The sequence below is a fragment of the Camellia sinensis genome, chromosome 6 (assembly GCF_055761805.1).
Source record: "Camellia sinensis isolate YWXY chromosome 6, ASM5576180v1, whole genome shotgun sequence".
Classification (NCBI taxonomy): domain Eukaryota; kingdom Viridiplantae; phylum Streptophyta; class Magnoliopsida; order Ericales; family Theaceae; genus Camellia; species Camellia sinensis.
In genome coordinates this window covers 125,891,320-125,909,441 of record NC_138966.1, presented here as the reverse complement: position 1 = coordinate 125,909,441, position 18,122 = coordinate 125,891,320, and positions in this window count along the sequence as shown.

Here is an 18,122-nt window from a genome sequence, read left to right as displayed (position 1 = left end):
TAGCTCATATTTTAGCCTAATAGCCAAAAAATTACTAAATTAACATGTTTCCAAACGAGGCCTATCTCTCTCTATTTTATAAAATCCAAAAAATTTAATCAATATTTAAAATTAAAAATTGTAGCGTATATGTAATAATTAGATGAAAGATTCTTCTAAGCTAGTTAATGGAATTTTTAGAAGTTTGGGACTACATTGATATAATTTGATTTTGAAATTTGAAAGTTTTCGTATTATTTATTTTATTTTATTTTAAAATTTTAAATCAATTGAACTCTGAAAAAAACTTGTGTGTATTGATTAAGTCTCTGCTTTATTGCTAATGAAAGTCGAGTCTAGTTATCTCATTTACATCTACATTTACATTTGCAGTTGTATTGCTTCACTAAAAGATGCAAAGCATAAGAGTGTTAAAAAGATGGGCAAATTACATATATTCCCCTTGAGGTTTAGCAAAATTATAGATACCTCTCTGAGGTTTAAGAAATTACAGATATCCTCCTGAAGGTACCATTTGTATAACAAATTAGGAGGCAAATTGTTATGAAAATATAAATCTCAAGGGACAATTTTTTATAAAAATATAAACCTCAGGGGGTATTTGTAATTTTCGAAACCTCAGGAGTATCTGAAATTTAGCTAAACCTTGAGGGAGGTATATGTAATTTGCCCTAAAAATAATGATATGATAATCACATTTTGTTTATTTTATTTCTTATGTCAACACTGTATTAATAATAAATATAAGTTATAGACCCCTTAAATCAATACAATATAAATATATGAAATGATAAATGAAATATAATAAAAAAAATATATTATTATATTATTGCGAAAAGAATGACAGTTGTAAAGGATATGTTATTTTTGGTTATTTTGGAAAGTTGATTAAAAATTGAACTTTTGATTTTTTTTTTTTTTTTTTTTTTGAAAAATCGTGTAAAAAAAAAAAAAAAGGTGATGTGATCCAAAATAAGTTAAAAGCCCAAAATTGCCATCTTCCCAAAAGACCATTTTGTAAGACATTGTTTGAATGCTTAATTGATTAAAAAGACTTTTTTGTACATTTAAGCATCGTTTGGCAACATTATATTTTAGCTTAAAAGTCAAAATAGTCATTAAAAAAGTAAAAAATCCGACAAACTATACAAAAAAAATGTCTAAGATTCTATTTTCTCTGTACTTTTTGTACATCTTTTCATAAAAAAATTAAAAATTATCCCAAACATATTAATTTTTTTATCTCATATTTTAATCAAAAAATTAAAAAATTATTAAAATAGTGTGTTTGCAAACGAGACCTTACAATGAGAGTTTTGCTTTATCAGAATTATTAAAGTGCTCCCCTTAATTTTTCACTTCTCATAAGGTCTCTTTTGGCAAGTGATTTTTTTAGTTAAAAAGTCATCCCAAACATACTTATTTTTTTTGGATCACATTTTAGTCAAAAAATCAAAAAATTACTAAAAAAACCTGTTCCTAAACAAGGCCTAAGTACAAAAATAATCAAACATACACAGTAAACTCCACTAACCATAAATCATTTTGTTATGGCTCCGTTTGGCATGCCCATTTGAGCTAATGTAGTCCTATAGGATAAAATTGACTATTTTAGCAAAATAGAATAAAATGTCACATGCAAATCATAATTATTTTATTTTTTCTTTCCCAAAAATCAAAAAAATCAAAAAGCCTATCTCAAACGAAATTTTTTAGTCCCAGACTAAAATAGCTAAAAAGTCAAAAGGCCAAAAAACCAACTCACATCCCAAATGAATGCTATGTTAATTTAATTGTTCAAGTTAACTCTCATAAATGTTAATCTAACAATTAACAATTAACAATTGACGTTCATCAATCAAAATAAAATAAAATTTAATCATTCAAGTTCAAAATATAAGCAAAATTATGTTGTTTTGAATTGTGTAGTTTAAATAAAAAATAAATTTTAGTGTTACCAAACGACACATTCACAATTCTAATATCAACTTAGAGAAGTTTATTTTTAGAGCCAAACTTAAGGCATAAACTCATATGTTTTCAAATCACTTTGTCTTTCAGTCTCAATATAGTGACAACACACACACACACACATATATATATTCTTATATTCTAAAATTCTCATTTAATCTTATGTCTAGTAATACATTAATATAAATTAATAGAAAATTCGAAGACAAAAAATCCTTAATTCAAATTTAAGGAGGATAGCATCTAATGATAGTTTTGTAGCTATAGATAATACCTCAAATTCTAAGAAAACAAGGGTACAAAAGATGGGTAAGAATGTTATATGTTTAGAATGTGACAAGCTGCAATTGCGCAAATTCAAATTTTGGTCACCTAACTATTCCTGGTTTGCTATTTGACTTGTGATAAGTTGAGACTTTCCATCTTTGGACTGGCATTTATGTGTAAGCTAATTAATGCCTAACAACCACCAATCTTATAATTTACTTTTCAACAGGCTCAACTTGTTCAACATGGAGAATTTTACGTATGTTTTATAAGAGAAATTATTTGGTATTTTTAGAATAAGTTCACATGGTGTTTTGTTCACAAAAAAAAAAAAAACAAAAAAAAAAAAAACAAAAAAAAACAAAAAAAAAACAAAAAAACAAAAAAAAAAAAAACAAAAACAAACAAAACAAAACAAAAGTTAAGTTGATGATTCTAAGTAATAGTTACTCGTTTAAATTTTGAGATTTTTCATTTTCTATTAGAATTTTGAGATTATTATAATTGAATTAGTAGTGCACTCTACAAATCCAAATAACACGCATGTTCCAGTGTAGACATAGAGCTTAAAATAGGCGCCAAAAATATGGAAAGGGTTCATTATTGTGGCAACACCATGATGGTTTTCCAGTGCTTGTGTTTTCAATTTTATGACAATTAGTGATTACATTACAACATTACAATTCGTCATGACCTTTGGATTTGAGTTCTGACATTTTCAATTACACTACTTATGGTGTTTTTTCTAGCTTCTAATACAAGCGACCCAGTTTTCACGTTCATATAATTATGGAAAGCTAATCCGCCTGTTAATAATTATCAAAAAATAAGAACAAACTTTGATCATTTGTCATTCTTTTTTATTATAACTTTTACTACAATAAGACATGTCAGCAAATGACATATTTTATTAGTCCAAGTAAAAAATTTAAAGATTTTGTTAACGTATATTTTTAATACACATATTAATATAATATATTTTGCATAAAAGTGAGTACAGTAAAAAAATATATAATTATTTAAAAAATTTCTTTACAATATTAACAAGACCCAAAATTAATACCACAAATATATTGGTGGGGTTTGCAAACACTACGTTTTCAGTTTATATTTACAAAAATTTTATAAATTGATTTTTGTTTATTTTTAGAAAAACATGAACTACAAACGCGTTTGGTTTGGACAAAATGTTTGAAAATTTAAAAAAATATAAACTAAAAGAGTGAAAAATAGCGAATGGTGGCATGGCGGGTGGTGGGTAGTGACGAGTGGTGGCAGATGATGGCAGCGGAAGACGGTGGTGGCGGGTGGGTGGCGACGGAAGACGATAGTGGTGGGTGGTGACGAGTGGTGGTGACGGAAGACGATGATGGCAGGTGGCAGATAATGGGCAATAGCGGCAGGTGGTGGGTGGTGGCGGCAGAAGACAGTGATGGAGAGTGGTGGCGAAAGACGGTGGTGGAAAGTAGTAGCAGGTGGTGGTGGCGGAAGACAATGGTGGAAAGTGGTAGCAGGTGGTGACAGTGGAAGACGGTGGTGGCAGATGGTGGCAGGTGGTGCTAGCGGAAGACGGTGGTGTAAAGTGGCGGCGGTGGAAGACGGTGGTGGAAAGTGGTGACAGGTGGTGGCAGAGGAAAAAGGTGGTGGAAAGTGGTGGCGGATGGTAGTGGCGAAAAATGGTGGTGGCGGGTGGTGGCGAGTGGTGGCGGCAGAAGACGGTGGTGGAAAGTGGTGGCAGGTGGCGGGTGGTGGCGGCGAAATACGGTGGTGAAAAGTGGTGGCAGGTGGCAGGTGGTGGCGGTGGAAAGTGATTGCGGGTGGTAGTGGAGAAAGATGGTGGTGGCGGGTGGTGGCGGCAGAAGATGGTGGTGGAAAGTAGTGGTAGGTAGCGAGTGGTGGCGGTGAAAGACGGTGGTGGAAAGTGGTGGTGGCGGCAGAAGACAGTGGTGGAGGGTGGTGGTGGGTGGTGGTGGCAGAAGACGGTGGTGGAAAATGGTGGCAAGTAGTGGCGAGTGGTGGGTGGTCAAAAAAAAAAAAAAAACTGAAAACGTAAACTCATTTTTTGAGTTTACAAATTTTAGCCAAATTTATAAACTGAGACCATTGGTTTATAAACCAAAATATTTATCAAATAAGTTTTTATGACAGTTTTTAAAATTTTTGTAAATATAAACTGAAAATTGAAAACGTAAATCAGTTTATAATTACAAAAAATTTAAAACTCAAATAAAAACTTGTTTGGTAAATTTTTGATTTATAAATCAATGGTCTAAGTTTATAAATTTGGCAAAAAAATATAAACTCAAAAAATGATTTTATGTTTTGAGTTTCTAGTTTTTTTTTTTTTACCACCCAACACTAGTCACCACCCGCCACCATTTTCCACCACCGTCTTCCGCCGCCACCATCCACCTCCTACCGCCACCTGCCACTACCACTCACCACCACCTGCCACCACCACTCACCACCCACCTGCCACCACCACCAACCTGCCACCCACTTTTACTACTGCCCACCCCTCGCCGCCACCACCACCACTACCACCACCTACCTGCCACCCACCCGCCACTACCATCCACCGCCCGCCACCTACCCGCCACCACCACTTACTACCTTTCTGCCACCACCTACCACCCACCCGCCACCACCACCCACTTGCCACCACCACCCACCACTTGCCACTACCACCACCGCCCACCACTTGCTACTGCCACCACCGCCACCACCACCACCCACTCGCTACCGCCCACCACCCGCTACCGTCACCCATCCACCCGCCACCACCACCACCCGTCGCCTACCCGCCACCACTCACCACCATCCGCCACCCACTTGCCACCACTATCCACCACCAGCCACCATCACCACCACCACCACCACCCACTCGCTACCACCCACCGCCTGCCACCGTCACCCACCCACCCACCCACCGTCACCCATCCATCCACCACCACCCACCGGCCACCACCCGCCATCCGCCACTCACTTGCCACCACCACCCACCAACCGCCACCACCATTACCACCACCACCACCACCCGTCATTCGCCACCCACCTGCCACCACCACTACCCACCACCACTACCACCACCCGCTCGCTACCATTTTTCACCACCGATTTCTGCCACCACCACCTGCCATCATTTTCCACCACCGTCTTCCGCCGCCACCGCTCGTCTCCACCCACCACCCGCCACCACTTGCCATTTCTCACTCTTTTTAAAAATTTTAAATTTTTTTAAATATTTTGTCTAAATCAAACGCGTTTGTAGTTTATGTTTTTCTAAAAATAAACAAAAACCGATTTATAAAATTTTTGTAAATATAAACTGAAAACGTAAACGTTACCAAATAGGCCCGAAGTGATCCGAAAGAATTTAGATCACTTGTCGTTACCTTCACTGCCCCTTTCTTTCTATACTTTTACTAACATAAACCATCCCTAAATTAATAAAATCAAGAAAATAAAGAATGAAACATACAAGAGAACAAGTGATCTTAGATTCCATCCTAAACAAAACACCCAAATTGACTTTTCTATGTTAAAAAAATTGAAGAAAGGTCATTCCCCCAAGTCATATTGTGATGGGGACATCAAAGATACTTTGAAAATTTTCATATTAATGACTTTCTCCAATAATATTAGAAACTTCAAAAGTTTTATTAAAGTTTCTACTAAATGTCTTATATGGATGTGAAACCCACAGTATGTGTGTTCTATGTGAATCTCATATTCATGTGAGACATTTGATAAAGATTTTGATAAAATTTTTAAAATTTCTAGCATTACGGGACTTTCTCCTATCGTGTCTTTTGTTTGTGGTTGAGTCACCTAACTTGAGTCATCTTTGTTGACTTCTATGAAGGTGTCGGTCTAATGAGGTAGAGGTTAGTTAATGAGATCACAGATATCTCCTTCCTAAGTTTCTCCCACCTAAATCATATTCAAGGGCAGAGAAAAGATTGAGCCAATATCATTAAAACCTTTATTTGACTTTTTTGTTATGTATAGATCTATGTTCTTTGAAACTTATGTAAAATAGTCTTTGTAATTAATTACCTTAAAGAATTATGTTTAAATAAGGTTTCAAGGCTAAAACCAAGAGACCATCTACCTTTTCAAGTTAACAAGAACAGAAGATGGGGATAACCAAACTTTATCAAGCTAACATTTTTTGGTTAAACGACTTACAATAAATTATAAATCAGGTTCGTGCAGCTTTTGATAATTTGTGAAAAAAAGTTAAACCCATTTGATTAGATAAATTGTTACATAAATTTTTACTTGTGTAAATATCCAAAAAATTCTCAAAAGTTATATAATTAAGATAAAAGAGATGAGAGTTTTTGTCCATATGTATGTTAATAAAATAAAAAGAAATTACAGACTGTAACTTAAGAAAATTTTAATTTTTATTAGTCAAATAAGTTGAAAAATTCAAATAATTATAATTTAGAATTGTAACCAAACAACATTAGTCAAATTTTTAAACAAAAAAATTAAATAAGTTGACTTATGAGTACTCAAACGAAATCTTTATCACTTGCAACGTGGTCTTGTACATAAATACTTTTTGTCACATTCTTAAATAAATATGGAAAAAAATGAAAGATGATTAGACTTTGTAAAATTGTTAATCAACTCAGCTATAAATTTAAATTGTTAGATATAGGGATAATTTTATTTTTTATATTCTCAACACGCTCTATCATTTGTGTAAGTCTCTACTTCATAAACATATCTCTCATATACAAATATTATAATTATTTGGTAAATGGGGAATTTTGAACAAAGGACGGTGAGTTTCATATGCAAAATCTATTGCTAGCTGTTAATCACCAAATTATTTAAAAGCTTATAGGTTTGACAGCTGCTATTACATATTTATGGCCAATATGTTTATATAATATTTGATTATTTAGTTTGGAATCAGTGTAGAGGTGTGTAGAGTCGGATCTAGCTAAATTTTAGGGTTCAATTATATTCTCATAGAACTTGGGATTAGCACTTAAAAGTCAGTTTAACCTAAGTTATATTTAGAAAAAAAATCCAAAAATGGAGGTCTAAAGCCAATGTTTCTATTCTTATCAATAATTCACTTGTATATTCTAGACTATTCCATTTGAGGTGTTGGGGGGAGTATATAGAATGCCCTCAACGCTTGATCGTATACACTTGGATAGAGGTAGACCAAGGTGGGAGAAGTATCTAGAGTGTTCTTCACCGTTAAGATCATAGACACGAGGATAGATCAATACATTGGTTGTATTTTTGGGGAGAAGTATCTACAATGTTCTTCATTGTTTAAATTATAGACACTAAAGATAAATCAGGACCATTGGTTGTATTTTTGAATGCCTATATAAGGGTGAACCTCATTTGCCCAAATCATCTAAGCAATCCTATAAACTTTCAAATTCTCTATAGTGAAGTGTGAAGTGTATGAGAGGATAATCTTTCGTCTAAAATCAATTAGGGTTAGTATTGTGTACTCAACCCTCCCTCCATTCCTCTATATTTCCACCACTCGAACCTAGTACACGGATAGAGTCTCACCATTGCGTGCTTTATTTACTTATATTTATATATAAATAGATACATACAAAATCAAGGACAAAGCCTCCGTCCTTATCCTCTTTTGCCAAAACCCCATTTTCAGCACATTCTCTCTCTAGAGACACCATAACAAACCGCTTGAATCTTGCTTCATTTATCTTTCACTTCAGCTAGAAGTGGAGACTCCTTTTTCTTTCTCTTCCTTTCTTGAGAATAACGCATCAGAGCTTGGTCTTTCCTCTCCAATCGCCGAAGACCATCGCCATTGCTGCGACTGACTAGCGCCGACACCAGCTTTCCTGTGACATTATTGTTGCTTCTTGCTCGCACCGCCGTCGACCTGTCCCAGCCAACTCGCGTGGCCTGCGCACTCCTCATCCAACACCTGCGACATCATCGTTGCTACTAGCCATGACCAAACACCGCCGACCACGTCGCCCACTCAATGCGACGCTAGTCTGCCCAGCTGCTTTCTTATGCATTGCTCGTGGTTGCTGCCACTGGTTTTACCGCCGACGTCAACAATTGCCTACTCTGACGTCGTCTCTCACCAATTTGAATCTGCACTGCCCGAAATCTGATTTTGTTTTCTTGGATCCGTGGGTAAACTTTGCTCGAGTCTATCTCTCATCTCTTGGTAAGCACAAAATCCTCATTCTCCTGATTTTCTGGTTTCAAAATCCGAGTAATCCTTGTTCAACATGCTCTTCTCCTTCTTGTAAGTTTGGATCTGTGAGTAAGCCTTGAAGACACTTGTGATTTTTCTTTTGACTATAGCTTGTGGCATTTGCTTGTATGTATAAGATTTAAATTGACGTTAAGCCTCCCAATTTTGAACACAATACATCTATTGAGAATGTTAATCATTTGCTGAACTATTGTTATAAAATTTGTTGAGAATGGTAAGACCATTTTCTAGAAGCCAATCAAACAAGTTGTTGTGGAAACCATTTTGCCAAAATCTTTTAAGGGAATTGGACCAATATTGTTGACTTTGCTTTCTAAGCAATCAAAAACTGATGCCAATGAACTCGTGATGCCAAATAGAAAATAATGTTGCTCTTCAATTTATTGCTACTTCATATAACTTGGGCTACTCCATTTGTAGAACAAACAAGTTGCGTTCTTGTAGTCATATGAATTATGCCCTCTATATTTGGCATAAATAAAATATTGACGTCACCAAGGGAGAATGACGTTGAGAGATAGCATGTAACATGCCAGAGTGTTGTTATTGCTAGCTAGAACAAAGATGTTGTTGTAATTGTCATTGACTTCATTGTAAAGAGTAAACCCATGTATATTGATTATTGGCTTTGCTAGAAGTGCTGAATAATAGTATCGGCCTCATAAAACTGATCTTATCATTGTTTGTTGGAATCCGGACAAATGAATTTATTAACCTATCATGCTACACATAAGTCTCGTTCATTGAATATTTGACCACTGTTGTTTTGAAAATAATGGATGTTGTGCTTGAATTCTTAGACGTAGATTTTGTTGATAATGCCAGAGTACCATACTTGAGCTTCATATAATTGATGAACAAATTTCCGATGCCCAAGTCTCCTAGACGCTTTGCTTGAGACGATAATGTTTGTAATAAATCATAAAGCGTGTATTGTTATTTGTTGAATTTGTGGATACTTCAAGCAATAAATGGTTGATGCCAAAATTTTATATTTAAATCCTTGATGATTTGTGTTGACTCAACTCTGATAGTCTGAATTTGATATGGTTGGCTTCTACTTGTTACCTATGTTGTTACCAAGGCGGCACTCCTCCCTTGCAACGGAGCGAGGAGGGGAACATCTGACAGATAGGGAGGCATCCTTAGTCACAATAGGTCGGTAATGACACACACATAGGACAAGATCACAAAAGTGATAAGAAAGCTCATACTCATCATCATCTATAGCTGCTACCAGAGGGGTTTGAATCTTCACGAGCTGGTGGACAAAGGAAGAGTGTTATCCGAGTTTGAGTCCAACCCGGTAGGGGCAACATGACCAATATCCACAGTACCAAGAACGTCAACAACTGTAGGATTAAAAGACGGAATAGGGTCCTGTACAACAAGGAAAGTAAATAGTGTTTATTTAAGAAGATATAGCCACAAAGAGGAAAATAACCATGAATCAGCAGAAGAACTAAAAATGTCTATCTAGTACCTGATAGAGCCTTTTAGAAAGGCAAGGAGTAAAAGGACTAGCATCGGAAGCCTACTTATGGGCCATTATCTTAAGGCGGGTCATCCGAGGACCAGAAGCCTAGTTCAAAGGGACTAGCTTCGGAATAACAACTGCCAAGGTAGTAGTAGACGTCCGAGCAAAAGAGTCAGCCGGAGTGGATGAAGCGAAGAAGCTCTCATACATATGATCAGACTTCCGACTCTTAAATAACCGAAGAGTTGAGTCTTTCTTATAAATCAATGAAGGCAGACATATAGTTGGTTTACTCTAGACAAACTCAATGAAGGCATCAATGTTCTTCCGCCAATATCTTCTGAAAGAGGGAGTGAAACCCCCTACCCGACTCAAACTCAGTAATGTCAAAGAGCTAGATGCAGGAAACAAGGCATGTACAAGTCCACGAGTAAAGCACCCGTAGATTTTCGAAAAAGACAATAAATGAGGTGCTGGCCCCAGGACACACTGGTCAAATCCAAATTGGCATGCTACTCTGTCAGGTCTGTAGATGGTGCTACCAAGGCCTTCCTCATGCCATATGGTAGCAAGCTAGGACAGACCATTACCAACATATCAACAAGGTACACAGAAACACCCTTTAGCAAGGGAAAGGACACTAGTCGAGAGGAAGCATGGAAAATAAGTGACATCGCTACACCCACCGGTAGGCATACATAGGGGCGAGCCACAAAGCGCCGAGGATAAGAGTCACCTCTCTATTTTTTTACATGTTTTTTCAAAAAAAGTCAAAAAATCAACTTTTAACCAATTTTCCAAAACAACCAAAAATAACATTTGCTCTACAACTGTCATTCTTTTCACAATAATATAATAATATATATATTTTATTATATTTCATTTATCATTTCATATGTTTATAGTGTATTGATTTAAGGGGTCCTATAACTTATATTTATTATTAATACAGTGTTGACATAAGAAACAAAATAAACAAAATGTGATTATCATATCATTATTTTTAGCACTCTTATGCTTTGCATCTTTTAGTGAAGCAATACAACTGCAAATATAAATGTAAATGTAAATGTAAATGACACAACTAGATTCAACCTTCATTAGCAATAGAGCAAAGACTTAGTCAATACACACAAGCTTTTTTCAGAGTTTAATTGATTTAGAACTCTTATCCTCGGTGCTTTGTGGCTCACCTCTATGTATGCCCATCGGTGGGTGTAGCGACGCCACTTATTTTTCATGCTTCCTCCCGACTAGTGTCATTTCCCTTGCCGAAAGGCATTTCTGTGAACCTTGTTGATATGTTGGTAATGGTCTGCCCCAGCTCGCTATCGTATGGCACGAAGAAGGCCTTGGTAACGCCGTCTACAAACTTGACAGAGTAGCATACTGTAGACACTCCATTTTTTACCGTCCTCAAGACTTGGTTGTGCTTGCAGGTACATCCAGCCACAAGTTCGATTGCTCGTCGAGTACTCGACTTTCGCGGTGGAACGTCATGGGTTTGAGCTTTCTAAACCCTGTATCCTTTCTGCCCCATTCTTGGACCATGTGTTGGTCCTTTCTACATGCTTCTTGTGAGGCACTGCCGACCACCTTTTGGCCCTGCCGGCCATGGTTTTGTCCCTGCCTGCCATTAATGAAGCCTGCCGGCCATCAATGAGGCACTGTCAGCCACCACTGATGGCCGACAGAACACCTTGTCTCAGCAGATTTTGTGCAAGATCTTTTGAGCCAGCTAGTTTTCACTCATCCCTCCTCCATACACGTGTATGGAGGGATGAAGCCCTTTTCAAGCTTGTTTAACAAGCTTTGCATTGCATTCCTCTATATAAGGAGAGGCTCCTCCTCCCTTACGGAGGTTCAGCATATTTTGAGAAGATATATCTCTCTCTATATTTCTCATTCTCTCTTTATATTGTGTTTGTTTTGTGCCTTAAAGTGCATTTTCCTCTCACTTTTGCACTACAACACATAGTGATACACCACCATCTTTGAGCTGAGGTTCTTGGGAGTGTTATTTGAGCTCTGAAAGTTGGTTTTTGGCCTCAGAGTTTGCTGGTTTCGAAATTGTGCTTCAAGGGTGAGTATTTTCCCCATTTAAGCTTTTGTTTGTATACCATTTTGGCTCCTTGCATATTATTTTAGGCCTTGCTTTCAACTAAAAAAAGTTTTGTTTTTAAGTGCTTTTGATGGTTGTTTAAGGCCTCTTTGGTGTTGAGGGTGTTCTACCCTCTTGTGTGCCTTGTTTGGCCTTGTTTTGTGCCATGTCTTAAGGCTTTTGAGTTAGTCTTTATTTGGCCTTTTAGCCACTGAAATCCAGTGGATTTTTAGTGGTAGACATGTGGTTTTGAGGCCTTAAATCAGAAGGGGTGATCCCCTCTCTTTTTGTTTTTGTTTGCTTGTATTATTTGCCTATCAAATGAGCATGCATCTCTATACTCTTGAGGCATGGTGTGAGCTTGTTTTTGTGAGTTTTTAGGTCTAGCATGACTCTGTTTTTGGCTGGTTTGGTTGTCTCTTAAGTGGCTCATACACTTGTAGTGTAATTTTGCCTTGCTAACCTAACATGTTTGTCTCTTCAGCCTATTATTCTAGCTCATTTTGGCTATACTCCAGCATACTTTTGTTCATATTTTGGCATGCTTTAGCTCTGTTTTGAGGCTTCTTGGTTGAATGATACTTGTCATGCATGCTTGTAGTGCAAAAGCTTTGACTAGCCTTGAGTTTTAAGGAATCTTGCATGCTTAACTTGAAGTATTTGCATGTTTTGGCATCATTTAGAATGATATTTCAGAGCATATAGTGTTGTTGCACTTCCATATTTTCCACTCTTTAAGTGCTCTTGAGAGTTACACATTTATGCCTTATTTGTGAGCCATTGCATGAGTCTCATTTTCTTGCCTTTCAAGCCATCGTCTCAGTCCATTTTTGCTACTGTTTTGGACTGCATAGGGTCTGTTTGGGGTTGGTTTGGCCATTTGAGCATTGCCTTGCATATCTCTAGTGTAATGCACTTCACTAGCTTTGATGCTTAGGTCTTTCAACATGCATTACATGGTTTGTTTGCATGATTCCAAGTCATTTTGCATGCCATTCCAGTGTTGGAACATACGCCATTATACTCCATGCTTCACTCTTTCAATGCCTTTAGAGAGTTGTTTTTTGTGCCTTAAGCTTGGGCTAATATGCATGCATGTTTGTATAGTCCTATGATCTTCTGTCTTAACATGTTTTGGCCACTGATTTGGCCATGGCTGAGGTCTGTCCATTTTGGTTTAAGTTCATCTTTGCATGTTGTTGCATGCTTGTCACATTGCATATTGTTGCATGCTTGCTAGTTTGCATATTGTTACATGCTAGTCCATTTTTGCATGTTGTTGCATGCTTGTCACATTGCATATTGTTGCCTGCTTGCTAGTTTGCATGTTGTTGCATGTTGTTACATGCTAGTCCATTTTTGCATGTTGTTGCATGCTTGGTATATAGCATATTGTTGCATGCTTGTTCCATTGTGTTGTTGTTGCATGCTTGTCGCATTGCATGTTGTTGCATGCTTGTCGCATTGTATGATTCTTGCATGTTGTTTACGTATTTATGTTGCATTGCATTGTGTTCAACCCGGTGTTATGTTTGAACACAAGGTGGATTAGCTCATTTCATACTTGAAGTGATGAAATGAGCCAATCTTCCTTTGGTCTTCATTGCCTTTGATCACTCATGATAAGGCTGTGGTCTTAGTGTCTTGTTTGTCATGCATTTGTTGGGTTTGTACAAATTGGATCTTTGGCTATCACGCATTGCGATGGTCGATTGATGGTCTTGATCCAATTATGCCTTTCCATTGATGTTTCGAGATGATATGGAGTGGCATAGTATGTACATACTCTTGGGAGACCCTCAATTTCCTCTGTTTTGTGCTCTATTGCAGCTTGGTGTCACAACACACCAGTGGCTGGCACCCCCTTATTGTTGGCCGGCACCTCTTCACTTGTGGTCGGCAGTGTGCATCCTTGGTCGACAGGAGGGTCGACAGCAACCATTCATGGCCGGCAGGCCACTGGTGCACTCCTCAGCACTGTTTTGGTGAGATCCAGCAGCAAGTTCTTGAAGACACCCTGCAAACAGAGCCTCAAGAGAGCAACCGGAAGGTGTTTCGAGGCGAGAAACCAAGTGCGAGCATGCATCATTTTCATCTTCAAACAGAGCTAAAGTAGTAGAATTTAGTGCTTTACTTGTTAGTTAGCATTTCAATTTGTAATTTAATTAATTTGTTAATTAATTAAATGTTGTAATAATTAAGTAGCTTAGTTTAGCTATTTCTTTATTGTTTTGTAATAATCAATTAGCTTAACATAGTTAATTAGTTGGTTTGTAATAATTAGTTTAATTAGCGTAACTAGTTAGCTAAATTCATTCAGACCCTCCTTCGAGAGGGAAAATTTTGTAATAAGTGTGCGTGAGTGTGTGAATGTCTTCCAACCCCACGTCTTTCTCTTTTTTACTTAATCGCTTACCATGGTTAGTTCTAGGACATGTTTCAATTAGCATACTTATGCTTCGCATGTGTGCATCCATTCATTTGTCTTGCATGCACCGAGCTCGGCGCATCATACTAACTGCATCGTATTTCAAAACAAAGTTGAATACATGTATCAATAGTTGCATCTCATATGCCATTTTAGAATAACCGAGCCTATTTTTAGTTGCATTTTGCATGTGTTGCATTAGCCATCTTAATATAGCCAGGATCATGCATTGATTAGTAAGTAGCTATTGTTTTGGCTCGGAGTACTAGGTAAACTTTTATATTTTAGCATCTTGCAAGAGTGTAAGTGTTGCCATGATAGCATGCTTGCCATGAGGCTAACTGCTTAATTAATATAACTACATGAATGCTTGTGAATGAAGGCTTCATTACCTGAATTGGAACAATTCATCGAAATGCGAGTTTTAAGCCCACTTGAGGGTGGCAAAATTCACGTCTTAGCCTACTTGCGAGTAACACCTTCAAACCACTTTCAAACAAACATGAGATGTCTTGTTCCAACTTAGGCGATCTAGTCTATACTTGTGTGTTGTGCGCATCACATAGTAATTCTAAGCTAATAACCAGGATAAGAACGCATGTGTTTTCAAAAACAAAATATCATGTTAGTAAGGGCCGATCTTTTGATCGGGCGAGCGGGGGTGCTCATTACATGACCTTCCCCTCTCGTACCCAAGTTCCCGAGCCGAGGCAACTTTGGTGATGACGGACACATGGCCTTAGGCAATGAGTCGGGGTTTCCTAAATTTCTCCAAAAATAAAATATTTAGGTGGCGACTCTGTATCTGGTAAAGCAGTCCATGTTTGGCACTTCTTTATAAAAATCAATTTTTCAAAACGATTTGCCGGATTTGGACTCTTTGGTGATTTATCGGTCTTGCATTGCACTTTGCGAGATTAGATTCAGAACCGTGACATTGAGTCCGAACTGTAGTAAGCTAATGAACAAAACGGATTTCGCGCCATTTCGCTCGTGGAACTGGGACGTTCGGGCACGTCTACACATGCCAATTTGGATTTGACCAGTGTGTCCTGGGCCAGCACCTTATTTATTGTCTTTTTCAGAAAGTTACGGGAGCTTTACTCGTGGACTTGTATACACCTTGCTTTTTATACCTGGCTCTTTGACACTGCCAGGTTTGAGTTGGGTAGGGGGTTTCTCTCCCTCTTTTAGGAGATATTGGTGGAAGAACATCGATGCCTTCATTGAGTTTGTCTAGAGTAAACCAACAATATGTCTGCCTTCGTTGATTTATAAGAAAGACTCAACTCTTCGGTTACCTGAGAGTAGGAAGTCTGATCATATATATGAGAGCTTCTTCGCTTCATCTACTTCGGCTGACCCTCTTGCTTACTATCTTGGCGATTGTTGTCCTGGAGCTAGTCCCTCTGAACTAGGCTTCTAGTCCTCGGATGACCTGGCTCAAGATAATGGCCTATATATATGCAAGCTTCCGATGCCAATCGTTTTACTCCTTACCTTTCTAAAAGGCTCCATCTAGTACTAGATAGACATTTTTAGTTCTTCTGCTGATTTGTGGTTATTTTCCTTTTTGCGGCTATATCTTCTTAAATAAACACTCTTTACTTTTCTTGTTGTATAGGACCCTATTTCGTCTTTTGATCCTACGGTTGTTGATGTTCTTGGTACAGCGGATATTGGCCATGTTGCCTTGCCGGGTTGCACCCAGACCCAGATGACACTTTTCTTTTGTTCGCCAGGCTGTGAAGATTCGAACGCCTCTAGTAGCAGCTATAGATGATGATGATGATGAGCTTTTCGATCACTTTTGTGATATTGTCCTACATGTGTGTCGTCACCGACCTATTGTGACTAAGGATGCCTCCTCATCTATCAGATGTTCCCCTCCTCGCTCAGTTGCAAAGGAGGACCGTCGTCTTAGTAACAACATAGGTAACAAGTAGAAGCCAACCATATCAAATTCAGACTATCAGAATTGTGTCAACACAAATCATCAAGGATTAAATATAAAATTTCGACATCAACCATTTATTGCTCAAAGTATCCACAAATTCAACAAATAACAATACATGACTTTATGATTTATTACAAACATTATCGTCTTAAGCAAAGCGTTCATGAGGCTCAAGCATCAAAAATTTGTTCATTAATTATACGAAGCTCAAGTATGGTACTCTAGTATTATCAACAAAATTTACGTCTAGGAATTCAAGCACAACATCCATTATTTTCAAAACAACAGTGATCAAATATTCAATGAATGAGATTTATGTATAGCATAATAGATCAATAAATTCATTTGTTCGGATTCCAACAAACAATGATAAGATCAGTTTTATGAGGCTAATACTATTATTCAGCATTCCTAGCAAAGCCAATAATCAGTATACATGGGTTTACTCCTTACAATGAAGTCAATGACAATTACAGCAACATCCTTGTTCTAGCTAGCAACAACAACACTCGCATGTTACATGCTCTCTCTCAACGTCATTCTCCCTTGGCGATATCAATATTTTATTTATGCTAAATATAGAGGGTAGAATTCATATGACTACAAGAATGCAACCTCAAGGCTTGTTTGTTCTACAAATGGAATAGCCCAAGTTATATGAAGTAATAATAAATTGAAGTGCAACATTCTTTTCTATTTGGCATCATGGGTTCTTGGCATCAGTTTTTGATTGCTTAGACCATCTCCAACGGTGAACCAAACCTGGCATCAAATTTAAAATTTGGTGAAAAAGCCACTTTTTTAAGCTCCAACGTTTTCACCAAATCGATATCAAATCCAGAATTCAGCAAAAATGGTACCAAACTGAGTGCAGCCGAAGCATTTCACCAAAACACTGTTCCTAACCGTTGGGATGAGACGAACGGGTCGACCATCCGGTTGACCAACCGGTTAACCAACCGGTCGCCCCAGAGAAAGTTCAGACAGTTCACAAAAAGGTTGAAACCAGTCAAAAAAAAAAAAAAAAAATTTTTTTTTGCCTAGGTGGTCGACCGGCCGGTTGACCACCCGGTCGACCACCAAAAGTTGAAAAAGTTCAAAAAAAAAGGTTCAAACCGGTAAAAAAAAAAAAAAAATAATAATTTTGCCGTTACCGGTCGACCGGCCGGTCAACCAACCGGTCGCCCAGCACAAATTTGATGAAACGGATTTGATGTTGAACCGTTGGAGCGCGAAGTATCAAAATAAAGAAATGACCCATTTTTGACTCAGATTTAGTGAAACATTTGGTACACCGTTGGAGATGCTCTTAGAAAGCAAAGTCAACAATATTGGTCCAATTCCCTTAAAAGATTTTGGACAAAATGGTTTCCACAATAACTTGTTTGATTGGTTTCTAGAAAATGGTCTTACCATTTTCAACAAATTTTATAACAATAGTTCAGCAAATGATTAGCATTGTCAACGGATGTATTGTGTTCAAAATTAGGAGGCTCAACCTCAATTTAAATCTCATACATACAAGCAAATGCCACAAGCTATTGTCAAAAGCAAAATCACAAGTGTCTTCAAGGCTTACTCACAGATCCAAGCTTACAAGAAGGAGAAGAGCATGTTGAACAAGGATTACTTGGACTTTGAAACCAGAAAATCAAGAGAATGAGGATTTTGTGCTTA